The sequence below is a fragment of the Drosophila albomicans genome, unplaced genomic scaffold, assembly GCF_009650485.2.
Source record: "Drosophila albomicans strain 15112-1751.03 unplaced genomic scaffold, ASM965048v2 utg000389l_pilon, whole genome shotgun sequence".
Taxonomy (NCBI): domain Eukaryota; kingdom Metazoa; phylum Arthropoda; class Insecta; order Diptera; family Drosophilidae; genus Drosophila; species Drosophila albomicans.
The window spans coordinates 1,579-22,821 of record NW_026263663.1 but is presented as its reverse complement, the minus strand read 5'-3'; the positions used below and the strand labels follow the sequence as shown (position 1 = coordinate 22,821).

Below are 21,243 nucleotides of genomic sequence, written 5' to 3'. Positions count from 1 at the left end.
GGTTAACGCTTTTACATATGTTGATCATAATAAATAATTTAGCTAAAAATATACTTGTCATATATCTTATTATTATCGATTATGTAAAACTAAGACATTTCGCAACATTTATTTAGGTATAAAAAAAAAAATTTTATTGAAGGAATTGATATATGCCAGTAAAAATGGTGTATTTTTAATTTCTTTCAATAAAAATATTCTTGACGTAATGAAATAAAAAAAAATTGTATCACTCTAAGCGGTGGATCACTCGGCTCATGGGTCGATGAAGAACGCAGCAAACTGTGCGTCATCGTGTGAACTGCAGGACACATGAACATCGACATTTTGAACGCATATCGCAGTCCATGCTGTTATGTACTTTAATTAATTTTTTAGTGCTGCTATTTTTCGGAATTTTAAGCACATTGTATATTATTGGATAATATAAGTGTGAATCTAAAAAGTTCTCGCTTAAGATATTCATAATATGAATTAATAAATGAAAATACTAAAACTCTGTTGCATGAGAAATTTGAAGAATTATATGTTCTTTATTCATTTCAAATAATATTGAGGAATGTCTAGCATAAAATATATTATTTTATAAACTAGAATTGCCTCTTATTAACGAATATGTATAAAGAATAATTTTGTGAATATTATGGACCTTCAAGAAAAAATAGTATATTTCAAAATAGGCAGAGAATTGTCTATAAGTGTAATTAAACAACCTCAACTCATATGGGACTACCCCCTGAATTTAAGCATATTAATTAGGGGAGGAAAAGAAACTAACAAGGATTTTCTTAGTAGCGGCGAGCGAAAAGAAATCAGTTCAGCACTAAGTCACTTTGTCTATATGGCAAATGTGAGATGCAGTGTATGGAACGTCAATATTCTAGTATGAGAAATTAACGATTTAAGTCCTTCTTAAATGAGGCCATTTACCCATAGAGGGTGCCAGGCCCGTATAACGTTAATGATTATTAGATGATGTTTCCAAAGAGTCGTGTTGCTTGATAGTGCAGCACTAAGTGGGTGGTAAACTCCATCTAAAACTAAAATATAACCATGAGACCGATAGTAAACAAGTACCGTGAGGGAAAGTTGAAAAGAACTCTGAATAGAGAGTTAAATAGTACGTGAAACTGCTTAGAGGTTAAGCCCCGATGAACCTGAATATCCGTTATGGAAAATTCATCATTAGAATTGTAATATTTAATCAATATTATAACGATAGTGTGCATTTTTTCCATATAAGGACATTGTAATCTATTAGCATGTATGGAATTTATCAAACAATTTTGATAAGAGTTTATTTAAATTAGAGTGCTTGCATTTTAACATAAAATAAATTTCAAAAATTTGATAAAGTGCTGATAGATTATATGAGTACAGTGCGTTAATTTTTCGGAATTATATAATGGCATGATTATCATTGATTTTTATGTTTATTATAAGCACTTGTATGATTAACAATGCGAAAGATTCAGGATACCTTCGGGACCCGTCTTGAAACACGGACCAAGGAGTCTAACATATGTGCAAGTTATTGGGATATAAACCTAATAGCGTAATTAACTTGACTATTATTGGGATTAGTTTTTTAACTATTTATAGTTGATTAACGCAATCCCGGGGCGTTCTATATATAGTTATGTATAATAATATTTATATTATTTATGCCTCTAACTGGAACGTACCTTGAGCATATATGCTGTGACCCGAAAGATGGTGAACTATACTTGATCAGGTTGAAGTCAGGGGAAACCCTGATGGAAGACCGAAACAGTTCTGACGTGCAAATCGATTGTCAGAATTGAGTATAGGGGCGAAAGACCAATCGAACCATCTAGTAGCTGGTTCCTTCCGAAGTTTCCCTCAGGATAGCTGGTGCATTTAACTGTTTCCTATAAAATAATCTTATCTGGTAAAGCGAATGATTAGAGGCCTTAGGGTCGAAACGATCTTAACCTATTCTCAAACTTTAAATGGTAAGAACCTTAACTTTCTTGATATGAAGTTTAAGGTTATGATATAATGTGCCAGTGGGCCACTTTTGGTAAGCAGAACTGGCGCTGTGGGATGAACCAAACGTAATGTTACGGTGCCCAAATTAACAACTCATTCAGAAACCATGAAAGGCGTTGGTTGCTTAAAACAGCAGGACGGTGATCATGGAAGTCGAAATCCGCTAAGGAGTGTGTAACAACTCACCTGCCGAAGCAACTAGCCCTTAAAATGGATGGCGCTTAAGTTGTATACCTATACATTACCGCTAAAGTAGATGATTTATATTACTTGTAATATAAATTTTGAAACTTTAGTGAGTAGGAAGGTACAATGGTGTGCTTAGAAGTGTTTGGCGTAAGCCTGCATGGAGCCGTCATTGGTACAGATCTTGGTGGTAGTAGCAAATAATCGAATGAGACCTTGGAGGACTGAAGTGGAGAAGGGTTTCGTGTGAACAGTGGTTGATCACGAGTTAGTCGGTCCTAAGTTCAAGGCGAAAGCCGAAAATTTTCAAGTAAAAAAAGTAACTAAAATTTATATTTTGTCATAATTAAAAAACTTGAATAAATTTTGAACGAAAGGGAATACGGTTCCAATTCCGTAACCTGTTGAGTATCCGTTTGTTATTAAATATGGGCCTCGTGCTCATCCTGGCAACAGGAACGACCATAAAGAAGCCGTCGAGAGATATCGGAAGAGTTTTCTTTTCTGTTTTATAGCCGTACTACCATGGAAGTCTTTCGCAGAGAGATATGGTAGATGGGCTAGAAGAGCATGACATATACTGTTGTGTCGATATTTCTCTCCTCGGACCTTGAAAAATTTATGGTGGGGACACGCAAACTTCTCAACAGGCCGTACCAATATCCGCAGCTGGTCTCCAAGGTGAAGAGTCTCTAGTCGATAGAATAATGTAGGTAAGGGAAGTCGGCAAATTAGATCCGTAACTTCGGGATAAGGATTGGCTCTGAAGATTGAGATAGTCGGGCTTGATTGGGAAACAATAACATGGTTTATGTGCTCGTTCTGGGTAAATAGAGTTTCTATCATTTATGGTAGTTTCTTGTTCCCGGATAGTTTTAGTTACGTAGCCAATTGTGGAACTTTCTTGCTAAAATTTTTAGAATACTAGTTGGGCACCAGCTAGTTCTTTTAAATTATATAACGATTATCAATTAACATCAATTCAGAACTGGCACGGACTTGGGGGAATCCGACTGTCTAATTAACAAAGCATTGTGATGGCCCTAGCGGTGTTGACACAATGTGATTTTCTGCCAGTGCTCTGATGTCAAAGTGAAGAATTCAAGTAGCGCGGTCAACGGCGGGAGTAACTATGACTCTCTCTTGGAGGATCAATGGTGTCTGCAGTAAGGGGAATTATATGGTTCATTTATCTAGCAATGCAAGTGGACTACCGCCTTCGTTGTCATATCAAGTCTTCTCTGACTCATTATGGCATACATTTGCCTCATATACTTGGTGTCCTCGTTGGTTCCTCCGGGTGTTCTGGTAACCGATGTAGGTGCATGTCTATGCGAATATAGCGGTCGTATATATTGGTTCTATTGGTGTTATTCTTACTCCTCTGTATGGTTCTCTGATAATATGTATGTTGCATTATTTAATTATATCTAGCTCGGATAAGCTGAAGTTATTCATGTATCTCCTATCGGATCCTTGTATTGTTATTGCCATCTTATTGTTATATGGGAAGGTAGATGCTAATCAGTTGTTGGATCTCTATGTGGGAATGCGCTAGGTTATATAAAGACGTTAGATTGCTGTTCTCTATTTCTTGTCTTGTTCTTCGCACATAATGAATTATATCTTAAAATGGGGCTTGATGAGTCGTGTTGAGTGAAAACCAGGTGGTGTGAGAAGAATTGGCCATGATGGCGAGGAAGGAATTGAGCTCATAGCATGGCGAGAGGTCATTAATAAAAAGCTGGCGTTGCATTTTCAGAACGCAGCGTCGATGCTATTAAAAGTGTCGACAGGGGATAATTATAAGGGCAAAATGAGCGCTAAGAGGGCAAGCGGCTCTTATCCGAATTGTGGACAAACCATTTACGCGCGCCGCCCTAGTATAAGTGGGCTTGAGTCCTTCTTCTTCAATGTCAGGTCGGTTCCAATACAATCGATACTTCGGACGACGTCTCATGCGGATACTGCGGGGCTTCGGCCACGCTGTGGGGATGTTCGATCGTGGAGAGTCGAGGTTCTGCAATGAATATCATGGATGGAGGCGCAGACTTGGCAAAGAAGCACTTCTCCAGTGTTTGTCTAACTATCTCCTGGAAATTTTCCGAATCGAAACCGAAGGTCCGGTTCGGCGAGAGTCTTTCTGAGCCTCGCAATAGGAGACAAAATAGAAGGCAGAGCAGTTCGCTAGGTTTCAGCGTAACTGGGACAAACATAAGGTCGATGCATTGGATCCTTGCTTGCAGGACCCGACGAGTCGGTAATGCCAACCAAGAGATTATGGAACCATACTGGAGAGAGTCATGACACAGCAGAGCCTTTCTCTTGCAATAGCACCGTGCCCCATATGGGACACTTGCTTGAGGGGGTATGTCACCTATTACGTCTAGGGACCTGCAATTGATCAAGTGCATTGACTTCTTCCCGGACCGGACGCGGAATATTCTCAGAACTGCCCAGAGTATTCCAGTGGTGTTATGCTCTCGCATCATGAACCTCTTCTCTGTGCGGCAACTAGCCCACACTCTTCCGAATGGTCGAACCGTTTTTCATCCCCGAAGACGGTAAAGAGCTCCCGACCAGAGATTCCGTCGATATCGTGCCTTCTGTCATAGTTAGACAACTCAATGCCATCATCTTGCATCTCGATGGCTCATCAGTCGATTGGGATCTCGCGTCAGCGTGGGGTTTCTTTATGACTGGGTTGGCCGATACGGACATAGTTTGACATATCCTGAGGGAACCAAGGCGTCATGCGTCGGTGCGTATATTCGCGACAGCTTGAATGTCAGAAAGCGTTTGACTCTGTGTCTACGCAGCGGTAATTGACACCCTATCCGCGTATGGTGACAACGGGTTTTGTTGACTACGTAGTAGCTTGTACTTGGAGGTGGCATAGTCTCAATGGTAAAAGGCTGGAGATCAGAGGAATTCGTCCCTGCTAGAGTGTGAAGCAGGGTGACCCTTTGTCTCCACATATGTTCAACTTGTCATCGACCGGTTGCTCAGGTCTCTACACCGGACGAGATTGGTGTCAGTGTCGGAGTGCCAAAACAAACGCTGCAGCGTTCGCAGACGATCTGGTGTTGTTTGCTTTCTAACACCGAAGGGCCTTCAGGCAATTATTGGATACCACCGGTCTCCTTTTTGGCGTCCGTTGGGCTGACCCTAAACGCTAATAAGTGTTTTACTGTTAGTGTCAAGGGGCAACCGAAGCAGAAGTGTACTGTGATCGAATCACGGAGCTTCTGTGTAGGTTCGCGCACGTGTCCAAGCTTGAAAGTATTCGGAGGAGTGGAGGTATCTCGGCATTCAGTTCACTGCGGACGGGAGGGCCCGCTACAATCCGACTGAGGACATTGGTCCCAGATTGGATATCATATCGCGGGTCCCCCTGAAAGCCACAGCAGAAGTTATTCGCCCTCAGAACTGTCCTCATTCCACAGCTATATCACAAGCTAACCCTTGGTAGTGTGGCAATAGGCGTTTTGAGAAAGTGTGACAGACTGGTACGGTCGGTCGTAAAGAAATGGTTAGATCTTCCTATGGATGTGTCAGTAGCATTCTTCCATGCCCCCCCACACAAGTGGGGGTCTCGGTGTTCCCTCAGTTCGAAAGGACAGCTCCAATGCTGCGCATACAGAGGCTAACGAACATAAAATGGCCCCACCTCGAGCAATCCGAGACGGCCAGTTTCGTTCCTTAGTGCGGAAATTCGGAGGGCCCGAGATAGGTGCAAGGCATCGGGAGACGCGGCTCTGGATACACGCCTTTTGATCGATTCGTACTGGCGGATAGGTTTGCACTCCTCTGTTGATGGTAGCGGTCTCCGTGAAGCAGGGCGTTATGCTCCGCAAACACGGGTGGGTTGTCGCACCCACGCGTTTGTTAACTGGAAAAAGCTTATTTTGAATGGGATCAAACTGCGGATAAATGCCCTACCCACGCGGGTCTCGTACACGAGGGGAAGGCACGAATTGGAGAGCAGTGTCGTGCAGGATGTGATGCTCCCGAATCACTAAACCACATTCTGCAGAAGTGTCATCGTACGCATGGGAGGCGGGTGGCTAGACACAACAGTGTAGCTAATTATCTCAAGCGGGGACTTGAGACGAGAGGCTACTCTGTCATTGCTGAACCAAGTCTGCAGGGAGAGAACAGGATATATAAGCCGGACCTGGTGGGTTTCCGACCAGATCACACTATATAGTGATCGACGCTCAGGTTGTGACTGACGGACTTGATCTTGACCAAGCTCATCAGAGTGTAAGGTTGAGATCTACGACAGACAGGACGTACGAACGGCTCTGGTTCCGGATTATCGGGCACATGAGGACATTAAAATCGTTTCTGCTACGCTAAACTGGAGGGGCATCTGGAGCTATCGGTCGGTAAAACGACTGAGAGCACTGGGAGTCCCTTAACGCTGGTGATAGCAATATTATCAGTACCAGGGTGGTAGATGGCGGAGTCTGCGGCTTTAAGACGTTCATGTTCCATACTGGATATCGCCAAGGAGTGGGTTAGCACCGAGGTTTACTTTCCTCATGAAAGTCAACTACACTGGCCAACATCTATTGTGTACAAAGTAAAGGGAAAACAGTCATATGACGTGCCATTCATATATGGCATTGTTGTGTGGGCAAATTCATTTACTAAAAAAAAAAAAAAAAAAAAAAAAAATAGCCAAATGCCTCGTCATCTAATTAGTGACGCGCATGAATGGATTAACGAGATTCCTACTGTCCCTATCTACTATCTAGCGAAAACCACAGCCAAGGGAACGGGCTTGGAATAATTAGCGGGAAAGAAGACCCTTTTGAGCTTGACTCTAATCTGGCAGTGTAAGGAGACATAAGAGGTGTAGAATAAGTGGGAGATATTAAATTCGGGTTTAGTATCGACAATGAAATACCACTACTCTTATTGTTTCCTTACTTACTTGATTAAATGGAACGTGTATCATTTCCTAGCCATTATACGGATATATTTATTATATCTTATGGTATTGGGGTTTGATGCAAGCTTCTTGATCAAAGTATCACGAGTTTTGTTATATAATCGCAACAAATTCATTAATGAGAGAGTGCATTTATGTGTTCTTAAATTAAAAATTTGGTATAACTCCAATTACTCAGGTATGATCCAATTCAAGGACATTGCCAGGTAGGGAGTTTGACTGGGGCGGTACATCTCTCAAATAATAACGGAGGTGTCCCAAGGCCAGCTCAGTGCGGACAGAAACCACACATAGAGCAAAAGGGCAAATGCTGACTTGATCTCGGTGTTCAGTACACACAGGGACAGCAAAAGCTCGGCCTATCGATCCTTTTGGTTTAAAGAGTTTTTTAACAAGAGGTGTCAGAAAAGTTACCATAGGGATAACTGGCTTGTGGCGGCCAAGCGTTCATAGCGACGTCGCTTTTTGATCCTTCGATGTCGGCTCTTCCTATCATTGTGAAGCAAAATTCACCAAGCGTTGGATTGTTCACCCATGCAAGGGAACGTGAGCTGGGTTTAGACCGTCGTGAGGACAGGTTAGTTTTACCCTACTAATGACAAAAACGTTGTTGCGACAGCATTCCTGCGTAGTACGAGAGGAACCGCAGGTACGGACCAATGGCACAATACTTGTTCGAGCGAACAGTGGTATGACGCTACGTCCGTTGGATTATGCCTGAACGCCTCTAAGGTCGTATCCGTGCTGGACTGCAATGATAAATAAGGGGCAATTTGCATTGTATGGCTTCTAAACCATTAAAAGTTTATTATTCATTTAATAGACGACGATGGATGTGATGCCAATGTTACATATAACATAGTAAATTGGGAGGATCTTCGATCACCTGGTGCCGCGCTAGTTTATATATTAAAACATTATTTAATACAATGACAAAGCCTTGAATCAATTGTAAACGACTTTTATAACAGGCAAGGTGTTGTAAGTGGTTGAGCAGCTGCCATACTGCGATCCACTGAAGCTTATCCTTTGCTTGACGATTCGATAAAATATATATGTTTAAGGCATATATAAAAAATATATTATATATATATTTATATATATAAATATGCAAAATTGTATGCATAATTATTAATTATGTGTTATACAATTACGCATATAAGAAGAAAATTTATATTAATATATAAATATATTATATATATATAAATAAATAATATATCTATGTGTACAAAATATACTTGTGTATTTTAAATATGCATTTATTTAGTATGCGTTAGTTATATATATTTATTTGGTAGCAAAAGGAACGCCATTATATTAGTGGCGAAATTAATAATATGCATAGTAGTATATCTATGTATACAAAATACTTGCATATTTTATATATGCATTTATTTATTATGCGTTGTTTATATATATTTATTTGGTAGCAAAAGGAACGCCATTATATTAGTGGCGAAAATTAAGAATATGCATAGTATATCTATGTGTACAAAATACTTGCGTATTTTATATATGCATTTATTTATAATGCGTTGGTTATATATATTTATTTGGTAGCAAAAGGAACGTCATCATATTAGTGGCGAAAATTAAGAATATGCAAAGGTATAACTATGTGTACAAAATACTTGCGTATTTTAAATATGCATTTATTTAGTATGCGTTAGTTATTTATATTTATTTGGTAGCAAAAGGAACGCCATTTATATTAGTGGCGAAAATTAATAATATGCACTAAGTATATCTAAGTATACCAAAACACTTGCATATTTTATATATGCATTTATTTATTATGCGTTGGTTATATATATTTATTTGGTAGCAAAAGGAACGCCATTATATTAGTGGCGAAAATAAGAATATGCATAGTATATCTATGTGTACAAAATACTTGCGTATTTTATATATGCATTTATTTGCATTATATATTTATTTGTAGCAAAAGGAACGTCATCATATTAGTGGCGAAAATTAAGAATATGCAAGGTATATATCTATGTGTACAAAATACTTGCGTATTTTAAATATGCATTTATTTAGTATGCGTTAGTTATATATATTTATTTGGTAGCAAAAGGAACGCCATTATATTAGTGGCGAAAATTAAGAATATGCATATAGTATATCTATGTATACAAAATACTTGCATTAAAATTATATATGCATTTATTTATTATGCGTTGGTTATATATATTTATTTGGTAGCAAAAGGAACGCCATTATATTAGTGGCGAAAATCAAAGAATATGCATAGTATATCTATGTGTAGACTTGCGTATTTTTATATATGCATTATATTTATAATGCGTTGGTTATATATATTTATTTGGTAGCAAAAGGAACGCCATTATATTAGTGGCGAAAAATAAGAATATGCATAGTATATCTATGTGTACAAAATACTTGCGTATTTTAAATATGCATTTATTTAGTAAGCGGTTAGTTATATATATTTATTTGGTAGCAAAAAGAACGCCATCATATTAGTGTGGCGAAAAATAAGAATATGCATAGTATATCTTGTACAAAATACTTGTGTATAAATATTTTATATGGTACGCAATTACATTGGTATGACGCCATCATATTTATATATATATGGCATATTATTATTTATTAATATCTATGATGAGATAATACTTTTATGTATGTAATCTATGTGTTACAAATACTTGCGTATTTTATATATGCATTATTTATTTCATAACAATTTTTATTTGGTAGCAAAAGAACGCCATATATTAGTGGCGAAAATTAAGACATGAGATATGAGTTCAACTTTGACAAAAAATTTCAACATATGAAAATTGAAGAAAAAACTTTTTAAATAGCATTTTATACTGTTTTATTAATATAATGAGATAAGATTTTGAATTTAACTTGAGAAAAAGATTTTTTGGACTTGGTAAAATTTTTATTGAACTGCAGCCACATGAATGAGGTTCTACCGAGAGATGAGTTCACTTTGACAAAAAATTTCAACATATGAAAATTGAAGAAAAAACTTTTTAAATATCATTTTATATACAGTTTATTAATAAAATGAGATACAATTTTGTATTTAACTTGAGAAAAAAATTATTTTGGACTTGGTGAATTTTTTTATTGAATTGCAGCCATATGATATGAGGTTCTACCGAGAGATGAGTTCAACTATGACAAAAATTTCAACATATGAAAATTGAAGAAAAAAAAACTTTTTAAATATCATTTTATACAGTTATTTAATATAATGAGATAAGATTTTGAATTTAACTTGAGAAAAAAGATTTTTTTGGACTTGGTGAATTTTTTATTGAACTGCAGCCATATGATATGAGTTTCTACCGAGAGATGAGTTCAACTTTTGACAAAAAATTTCAACATATGAAAATTGAAGAAAAAACTTTTTAAATATCATTTTATACAGTTTTATTAATATAATGAGATAAGATTTTGAATTTAACTTGAGAAAAAGATTTTTTGGACTTGGTGAAATTTTTTATTGAACTGCAGCCATATGATATGAGGGTTCTACCGAGATATGAGTTCAACTTTGACAAAAAATTTCAACATATGAAAATTGAAGAAAAAACTTTTTTATATATCATTTTATACAGTTTATTAATATAATGAGATAAGATTTTTGAATTTAACTTGAGAAAAAAATTTTTTGGACTTGGTGAATTTTTTATTGAACTGCAGCCATATGATATGAGGTTCTACCGAGATATGAGTTCAACTTTGACAAAAAATTTCAACATATGAAAATTGAAGAAAAAACTTTTTATATATCATTTTATACAGTTTTTAATAAAATGAATTAAGATTTTGAATTTAACTTGAGAAAAAAATTTTTTGGACTTTTTTGGACTTGTGAATTTTTTATTGAACTGCAGCCATATGATATGAGGTCTACCGAATATGAGTTCACTATGACAAAAAATTTCACATATGAAAATGAAGAAAAAACAATTTATATATCATTTTTATAACAAGTATAATGAGATAAGATTTTAATTTAACTTGAGAAAAATTTTTTTAATACAAATGATTTTGAAATAAATATGATATGAGGTTCTACCGAGATAAGTTTTATTGTTGAGAAATAGTGGTCAACATAAAGATACATTTGGTAGAACTTAGTAAAATGAGAAAGATTTTTGAATTTAAAACGTGTCACAAAATTATATAGCATTCGGGCATGCATGTCATATGATAAAAATCAAGTGAAATATATATGACTAGTTATATTGACAAAAAAATTGCCGGCATATGTCAAACAATTTATATTGAAACTAGTATTAGAAGGCAATATGATTGAAAAGTTAAAACGAGAATGAAAAAACTGTTGTATTATTAAAATAGTGCAACATAAAGATACATTAGGTGGTATAGACCTTAGTAAAATGAGCGGGTTGTAGAAAACGTGTCAAAAACCTATATAGGGGTGGTGAGGTTTGGCACATGTCATATGAGAAAAATTTCACAAGTGAAATATATATGTCTATGTATATGGAGTGTAATGCCGGCATAAGTCATATATAAATAATATATGAAAATAATCATATAGAAGGCAATATGATTAAAAAAGTTAATAAAATAATGAAGTTTTACTGTTGTATTATTAAATTAGTGCAACATAAAGATACATTAGGTGGTATACCTTAGTAAAATGAGCTGGTTGTAGAAAACGTGTCACAAAACCTATATAGGGGTGGTGATGTCGAGCAGGCATGTCATATGAGAAAAATTTCACAAGTGAAATATATATTCTATGTATATGGAGTGAGTCTTGCCGGCATAAGTCATATATAAATAATATATGAAAATAATCATATAGAAGGCAATATGATTAAAAAAGTTAAAAATAATGAAGTTTTACTGTTGCATTATTAAATTAGTGCAACATAAAGATACGTTAGTGGTATACTAAAGTAAAATAAGAGCATTGTAGAAAACGTGTCACAAAACCTATATAGGGGTGGTGAGGTCGAGCAGGCATGTCATATGAGAAAAATTTCACAAGTGAAATATATATGACTATTTATATGGAGTGTCATGCCGGCATAAGTCATATATAAATAATATATGAAAATAATCATATAGAAGGCAATATGATTAAAAAAGTTAAAAATAATGAAGTTTTACTGTTGCATTATTAAATTAGTGCAACATAAAGATACATTAGGTGGTATACCTTAGTAAAATGAGAGGTTGTAGAAAACGTGTCACAAAACCTATATAGGGGTGGTGATGTCGAGCAGGCATGTCATATGAGAAAAATTTCACAAGTGAAATATATATGACTATGTATATGGAGTGAGTCTTGCCGGCATAAGTCATATATAAATAATATATATATCATATAGAAGGCAATATGATTAAAAAAGTTAAAAATAATGAAGTTTTACTGTTGTATTATTAAATTAGTGCAACAAAAAGATACGTTAGATGGTAATACTAAATAAAAATGAGCATTGTAGAAAACGTGTCACAAAACCTATATAGGGGTGGTGAGGTCGAGCAGGCATGTCATATGAGAAAAATTTCACAAGTGAAATATATATGACTATTTATATGGAGTGTCAGTCTTGCCGGCATAAGTCATATATAAATAATATATGAAAATAATCATATAGAAGGCAATATGATTAAAAAAGTTAAAAATAATGAAGTTTTACTGTTGCATTATTAAATTAGTGCAACATAAAGATACATTAGGTGGTATACCTTAGTAAAATGAGCTGGTTGTAGAAAACGTGTCACAAAACCTATATAGGGGTGGTGATGTCGAGCAGGCATGTCATATGAGAAAAATTTCACAAGTGAAATATATATGACTATGTATATGGAGTGAGTCTTGCCGGCATAAGTCATATATAAATAATATATGAAAATAATCATATAGAAGGCAATATGATTAAAAAAGTTAAAAATAATGAAGTTTTACTGTTGCATTATTAAATTAGTGCAACATAAAGATAGTTAGGTGGTATACCTTAATAAAATGAGCTGGTTGTAGAAAAACGTGTCACAAAACCTATATAGGGTGGTGATGTCGAGCAGGCATGTCATATGAGAAAAATTTCACAAGTGAAATATATATGACTATGTATATGGAGTGAGTCTTGCCGGCATAAGTCATATATAAATATATATGAAAATAATCATATAGAAGGCAATATGATTAAAAAAGTTAAAAATAATGAAGTTTTACTGTTGTATTATTAAATTAGTGCAACAAAAAGATACGTTAGATGGTAATACTAAATAAAATAAGAGCATTGTAGAAAACGTGTCACAAAACCTATATAGGGGTGGTGAGGTCGGGCAGGCATGTCATATGAGAAAAATTTCACAAGTGAAATATATATGACTATTTATATGGAGTGTCATGCCGGCATAAGTCATATATAAATAATATATGAAAATAATCATATAGAAGGCAATATGATTAAAAAAGTTAAAAATAATGAAGTTTTACTGTTGCATTATTAAATTAGTGCAACATAAAGATACATTAGGTGGTATACCTTAGTAAAATGAGCTGGTTGTAGAAAACGTGTCACAAAACCTATATAGGGGTGGTGATGTCGAGCAGGCATGTCATATGAGAAAAATTTCACAAGTGAAATATATATGACTATGTATATGGAGTGAGTCTTGCCGGCATAAGTCATATATAAATAAATATATGAAATAATCATATAGAAGGCAATATGATTAAAAAGTTAAAAATAATGAAGTTTTACTGTTGTATTATTAAATTAGTGCAACAAAAAGATACGTTAGATGGTAATACTAAATAAAATAAGAGCATTGTAGAAAACGTGTCACAAAACCTATATAGGGGTGGTGAGGTCGGGCAGGCATGTCATATGAGAAAAATTTCACAAGTGAAATATATATGACTATTTATATGGAGTGTCATGCCGGCATAAGTCATATATAAATAATATATGAAAATAATCATATAGAAGGCAATATGATTAAAAAGTTAAAAAATAATGAAGTTTTACTGTTGCATTATTAAATTAGTGCAACATAAAGATACATTAGGTGGTATACCTTAGTAAAAATGAGCTGGTTGTAGAAAACGTGTCACAAAACCTATATAGGGGTGGTGATGTCGAGCAGGCATGTCATATGAGAAAAATTTCACAAGTGAAATATATATGACTATGTATATGGAGTGAGTCTTGCCGGCATAAGTCATATATAAATAATATATGAAATAATCATATAGAAGGCAATATGATTAAAAAAGTTAAAAATAATGAAGTTTTACTGTTGTATTATTAATTAGTGCAACATAAAGATACGTTAGGATGGTAATAACTAAGTAAAATAAGCTGGTTGTAGAAAACGTGTCACAAAACCTATATATAGGTGGGTGATGTCGAGCAGGCATGTCATATGAGAAAAATTTCACAAGTGAAATATATATGACTATGTATATGGAGTGAGTCATGCCGGCATAAGTCATATATATATAATAATATATGAAAATAATCATATAGAAGGCAATATGATTAAAAAGTTTAAAATAATGAAGTTTTACTGTTGCATTATTAAATTAGTGCAACATAAAGATACATTAGTGGTATACCTTAGTAAAATGAGCTGGTTGTAGAAACGTGTCACAAAACTATATAGGGGTGGTGATGTCGAGCAGGCATGTCATATGAGAAAAATTTAGAAGTGAAATATATATGATTATATGGAGTGAGTCTTGCGGCATAAGTCATATATAAAATATATGAAAATAATCATATAGAGGCAATATGATTAAAAAAGTTAAATAATGAAGTTTTACTGTTGTATTATTATTAGTGCAACATAAAGATACGTTAGATGGTAATACTAAATAATAGAGCATTGTAGAAAACGTGTCACAAAACCTATATAGGGGTGGTGAATGGCAGCTGCATGTCATATAAAATTTCACAAAGTGAATATATATATGACTATTTATATGAGTGTCATTCCGGCATAAGTCATATATAAATAATATATGAAATATCATATAGAAGGCAATTGATTAAAAAAGTTAAATAATGAAGTTTTACTGTTGCATTATTAAATTAGTGGCAACATAAAGAATACATTAGGTGGTATACCTTAGTAAAAATATTGTAGAAAACGTGTCACAAACCTATATAGGGGTGGTGATGTCGAGGCAGGCATGTCATATTGAGAAAAATTTCACAAGTGAAATATATATGACTATGTATATGAGAGTGAGTCTTGCCGGCATAAGTCATATATAAATAATATATGAAAATAATCATATAGAAGGCAATATGAATTAAAAAAGTTAAAAATAATGAAGTTTTTACTGTTGTATTATTAAATTAGTGCAACAATAAAGATACGTTAGGTGGTATACTAAATAAAATGAGCTGCATTGTAGAAAACGTGTCACAAAACCTATATAGGGGTGGTGAGGTCGGGCAGGCATGTCATATGAGAAAAATTTCACAAGTGAAATATATATGACTATTTATATGGAGTGTGTTCATGCCGGCATAAGTCATATATAAATAATATATGAAAATAATCATATAGAAGGCAATATGATTAAAAAAGTTAAAAATAATGAAGTTTTACTGTTGCATTATTAAATTAGTGCAACAAAAAGATACATTAGGTGGTATGAATATACCTTAGTAAAATGAGCTGGTTGTAGAAAACGTGTCACAAAACCTATATAGGGGTGGTGATGTCGAGCAGGCATGTCATATGAGAAAAATTTCACAAGTGAAATATATATGACTATGTATATGGAGTGAGTCTTGCCGGCATAAGTCATATATAAATAATATATGAAAATAATCATATAGAAGGCAATATGATTAAAAAAGTTCTAAAAATAATGAAGTTTTACTGTTGCATTATTGAAATTGTGCAACATAAAGATACATTAGGTGGTATACCTTAGTAAAATGAGCTGGTTGTAGAAAACGTGTCACAAAACCTATATAGGGGTGGTGATGTCGAGCAGGATGTCATATGAGAAAAATTTCACAGTGAAATATATATGACTATGTATATGGAGTGAGTCTTGCCGGCATAGTTCATATAAGTATGATATTGAATATAATGCAACATAAAGAACATTTGCTAATCAATAGAAGGCAATATGATTAAAAAAGTTAAAAATAATGAAGTTTTTACTGTTGCATTATTAAATTAGTGCAACATAAAGATACATTAGGTGGTATACCTTAGTAAAATGAGCTGGTTGTGAAAACGTGTCACAAAACCTATATAGGGGTGGTGATGTCGAGCAGGCATGTCATATGAGAAAAATTTTCACAAGTGAAATATATATGACTATGTATATGGAGTGAGTCTTGCCAATAAGTCATATTCGCATAATATATGAAAAATAATCATATAGAAGGCAATATGATTAAAAAAGTTAAAAATAATGAAGTTTTACTGTTGTATTATTTAATTAGTGCAAACAAAAAGATACGTTAGATGGTAATTACTAAATAAAATAAAGCATTGTAGAAACGTGTCACAAAACTATACATGGTGGCAGTGTGTGCTCATCACCGTATATATGTATTGGATGCATATATTTCAGTTTGCATATTAAGTAATAATTATGTTATTATTATTAATTATTAGTCTCATCCGATATAAAAATTGATACTATTATAATGGTTATATAATTATTACTATTATATAAGCATATAATGTATTAAATGTCTTTTTCAAAAGAAGACGGTGTTTCGTAGCTAAAGAATTAATATTTTGTGAATAATTGAAAAATCCTCTAGGACACTATTGTGGACGGAGGTTTTTTTACTAAATATAATATTGTCTACAGTAAATGCAGAATTAGATAAAATTATCAATTTGTCATCAAAATAAAATAATTTTTTATTCCAATTAATTGAATTTAAATTATAAATATGCATGTGTGATATAATATATTTTAGTAAGTTGAAATAAAATGATATTTTTGAACGATTATATGCATATATATTTTATATATAAGTATATATATTTTATATAAACAATTGTGAATTATAACTAGCGAACGTGAATGCCATCTAATTATGGCCACATTCGTATAGTACATGTCAAGTATAACAATATATATATATACAATTATTGAATATTATCGTTTGTTATTCAAAAATATTTTGTGAGTTGTCATGTATTTTACATATTTGAAGATTTATGTAATTATATTTTAAATATATTTACATAATGAAATGAACATTATTCTGGTTGATCTGCCAGTAGTTATAGTGCTTGTCTCAAAGATTAAGCCATGCATGTCTAAAGTACACACGAATTAATAGTGAAACCGCAAAAGGCTCATTATATCAGTTATGGTTTCTTAGATCGTTAACAGTTACTTGGATAACTGTGGTAATTCTAGAGCTAATACATGCAATTAAAACACGGACCTTCTGGAACGTGTGCTTTTATTAGGCTAAAACCAAGCGATCGCAAAGATCGTTACACTGGTTGAACTCTAGATAACATGCAGATCGTATGGTCTCGTACCGACGACAGATCTTTCAAATGTCTGCCTATCAACTTTTTTGATGGTAGTATCTAGGACTACCATGGTTGCAACGGGTAACGGGGAATCAGGGTTCGATTCCGGAGAGGGAGCCTGAGAAACGGCTACCACATCTAAGGAAGGCAGCAGGCGCGTAAATTACCCACTCCCAGCTCGGGGAGGTAGTGACGAAAAATAACAATACAGGACTCATATCCGAGGCCCTGTAATTGGATGAGTACACTTTAAATCCTTTAACAAGGACCTATTGGAGGGCAAGTCTGGTGCCAGCAGCCGCGGTAATTCCAGCTCCAATAGCGTATATTAAAGTTGTTGCGGTTAAAACGTTTCGTAGTTGAACTTGTGCTTCATACGGGTAGTGCAACTTACAATTGTAGTTAGTACTATACCTTTATGTATGTAAGCGTATTACCGGGTGGAGTTCTTATATATATAATTAGGTACTTGTACTTTTTTATATGTTCCTCCTATTTAAAAACCTGCATTAGTGCTCTTCATCGAGTGTTATTGTGGGCCGGTACAATTACTTTGAACAAATTAGAGTGCTTAAAGCAGGCTTCAAATGCCTGAATATTCTGTGCAATGGATAATGAAATAAGACTCTGTTCTGCTTTCATTGGTTTTCAGATCAAGAGGTAATGATTAATAGAAGCAGTTTTTGGGGCATTAGTATTACGAGACGCGAGAGGTGAAATTCTTGGACCGTCGTAAGACTAACTTAAGCGAAAGCATTTGCCAAGATGTTTTTCATTAATCAAGAACGAAAGTTAGAGGTTCGAAGGCGATCAGATACCGCCCTAGTTCTAACCATAAACGATGGCCAGCTAGCAATTGGGTGTAGCTACTTTTTATGGCTCTCTCAGTCGCTTCCGGGAAACCAAAGCTTTTGGGCTCCGGGGAAGTATGGTTGCAAAGCTGAAACTTAAAGGAATTGACGGAAAGGGCACCACCAGGAGTGGAGCCTGCGGCTTACTTTGACTCAACACGGGAAAACTTACCAGGTCCGAACATAAGTGTGGTAAGACAGATTGATAGCTCTTTCTCGAATCTAATGGGTGGTGGTGCATGGCCGTTCTTAGTTCGTGGAGTGATTTGTCTGGTTAATTCCGATAAACGAACGGACTCAATATATTAAATAGATATCTTCAGGATTAATGGTGTTGAAGCTTATATAGCCTTCATTCATGGTGGCAGTAAATGTTTATTGTGTTTGAATGTGTTTATATAAGTGGAGCCGTACCTGTTGGTTTGTCCCATTATAAGGACACTAGCTTCTTAAATGGACAAATTGCGTCTAGCAATAATGAGATTGAGCAATAACAGGTCTGTGATGCCTTAGATGTCCTGGGCTGCACGCGCGCTACAATGAAAGTAATCAACGTGTATTTCCTAGACCGAGAGGTCCGGGTAAACCGCTGAACCACTTTCATGCTTGGGATTGTGAACTGAAACTGTTCACATGAACTTGGAATTCCCAGTAAGTGTGAGTCATTAACTCGCATTGATTACGTCCCTGCCCTTTGTGCACACCGCCCGTCGCTACTACCGATTGAATTATTTAGTGAGGTCTCCGGACGTTGTTTCGCAAAAGTTGACCGAACTTGATTATTTAGAGGAAGTAAAAGTCGTAACAAGGTTTCCGTAGGTGAACCTGCGGAAGGATCAATTATTGTTTTAATGCATCTAACCGTTAATAAATTAAATTTGTTTTTTCTCTTTTAGGGAATTGCATATATTTAATAAATTATGTAACTAATAAATATAAATATTTTTATTCAATCATATGAGAATACATTATGCAACATATAATAATTTAAATTAGCTAAACCGTTTGTCATGTATTATTATTATTATATACTGTATTAAGAGTGTTTTATGTGTTTTGGATAAATAAAAAACTGCGTGTATATGTACCATAATATACATGCGTTGCAAAATGTATTGTGCATATTCAGTGCGCATACATTGGTTCGCACAACTAAGAAAAACAATGTTGTCCTGTTTGCAGGTTAACGCTTACATATGTTGATCATAATAAATAAATTTAGCTAAAATATACTTGTCATAATATCTTATTATTATCGATTATGTAAAACTAAGACCATTCAGCAACATTTATTTAGGTATAAAAAAAATTTTATTGAGGAATTGATATATGCAGTAAAATGGTGTATTTTAATTTCTTTCATAAAATATTCTTGAACGTATGAAATAAAAAAAAATTGTATCACTCTAAGCGGTGGATCACTCGGCTCATGGGTCGATGAAGAACGCAGCAAACTGTGCGTCATCGTGTGAACTGCAGGACCATGAAACATCGACATTTTGAACGCATATCGCAGTCCATGCTGTTTATGTACTTTAAATTAATTTTTAGTGCTGCTTGGACACATATGGTTGAGGTTGTAAGACTATGCTAAATAAGTTGTTTAAAATTTTTCGGACATTTTTAAGCACATTGTAATATTATTGGATAATATAAGTGTGAATCTAAAAAGTTCTCGCTTAGATATTCATAATATGAATTAATAAATGAAAATACTAAAACTCTGTTGATGAGAAATTTGAAGAATTATATGTTCTTTATTCATTTCAAATAATATTGAGGAATGTCTAGCATAAAATATATTATTTTATAAACTAGAATTGCCTCTTATTAACGAATATGGTATAAAGAATAATTTTGTGAATATTATGGACTTCAGAAAAAAATAGTATATTTCAAAATAGGCAGAAGATTGTCTATAGTGTAATTAAACAACCTCAACTCATATGGGACTACCCCCTGAATTGTAAGCATATTATTAGGGGAGGAAAAGAACTACAAGGATTTTCTTAGTAGCGGCGAGCGAAAAGAAATCAGTTCAGCACTAAGTCACTTTGTCTATATGGCAAATGTGAGATGCAGTGTATGGAACGTCAATATTCTAGTATGAGAAAATTAACGATTTAAGTCCTTCTTAAAATGAGGCCATTTACCCATAGAGGGTGCCAGGCCCGTATAACGTTAATGATTTATTAGATGATGTTTCCAAAGAGTCGTGTTGCTTGATAGTGCAGCACTAAGTGGGTGGTATAACTCCATCTAAAACTAAATATAAACATGAGACCGATAGTAAACAAGTACCGTGAGGGAAAGTTGAAAAGAACTCTGAATAGAGAGTTAAATAGTACGTGAAACTGCTTAGAGGTTAAGCCCGATGAACCTGAATATCCGTTATGGAAAAATTCATCATTAGAATTGTAATATTTAATCAATATTATAACGATAGTGTGCATTTTTTTCCATATAAGGACATTGTAATCTATTAGCATGTATGGAATTTATCAAATACAATTTTGATAAGAGTTTATTTTAAATTAGAGTGCTTGCATTGTTAAACATAAAATAAATTTCAAAAATTGATAAAGTGCTGATAGATTATATGAGTACAGTGCGTTAATTTTTCGGAATTATATAATGGCATGATTATCATTGATTTTTATGTTTATTATAAAGCACTTGTATGATTAACAATGCGAAAGATTTCAGGATAACTTCGGGACCCGT

General features: G+C 34.3%; 3 pseudogenes; all 3 read left to right on the top strand.

Annotated features, from left to right (window-relative positions):
• Positions 1 to 230: 230 nt before the first annotated feature.
• LOC117577213 (5.8S ribosomal RNA) lies at positions 231 to 383 on the top strand (annotated as a pseudogene).
• A 326-nt stretch (positions 384 to 709) lies between these two features.
• Positions 710 to 8,204, top strand: LOC117577159 (large subunit ribosomal RNA; annotated as a pseudogene).
• Positions 8,205 to 19,921: 11,717 nt separating this feature from the next.
• On the top strand, positions 19,922 to 20,075 carry LOC117577209 (5.8S ribosomal RNA; annotated as a pseudogene).
• Positions 20,076 to 21,243: the final 1,168 nt, after the last annotated feature.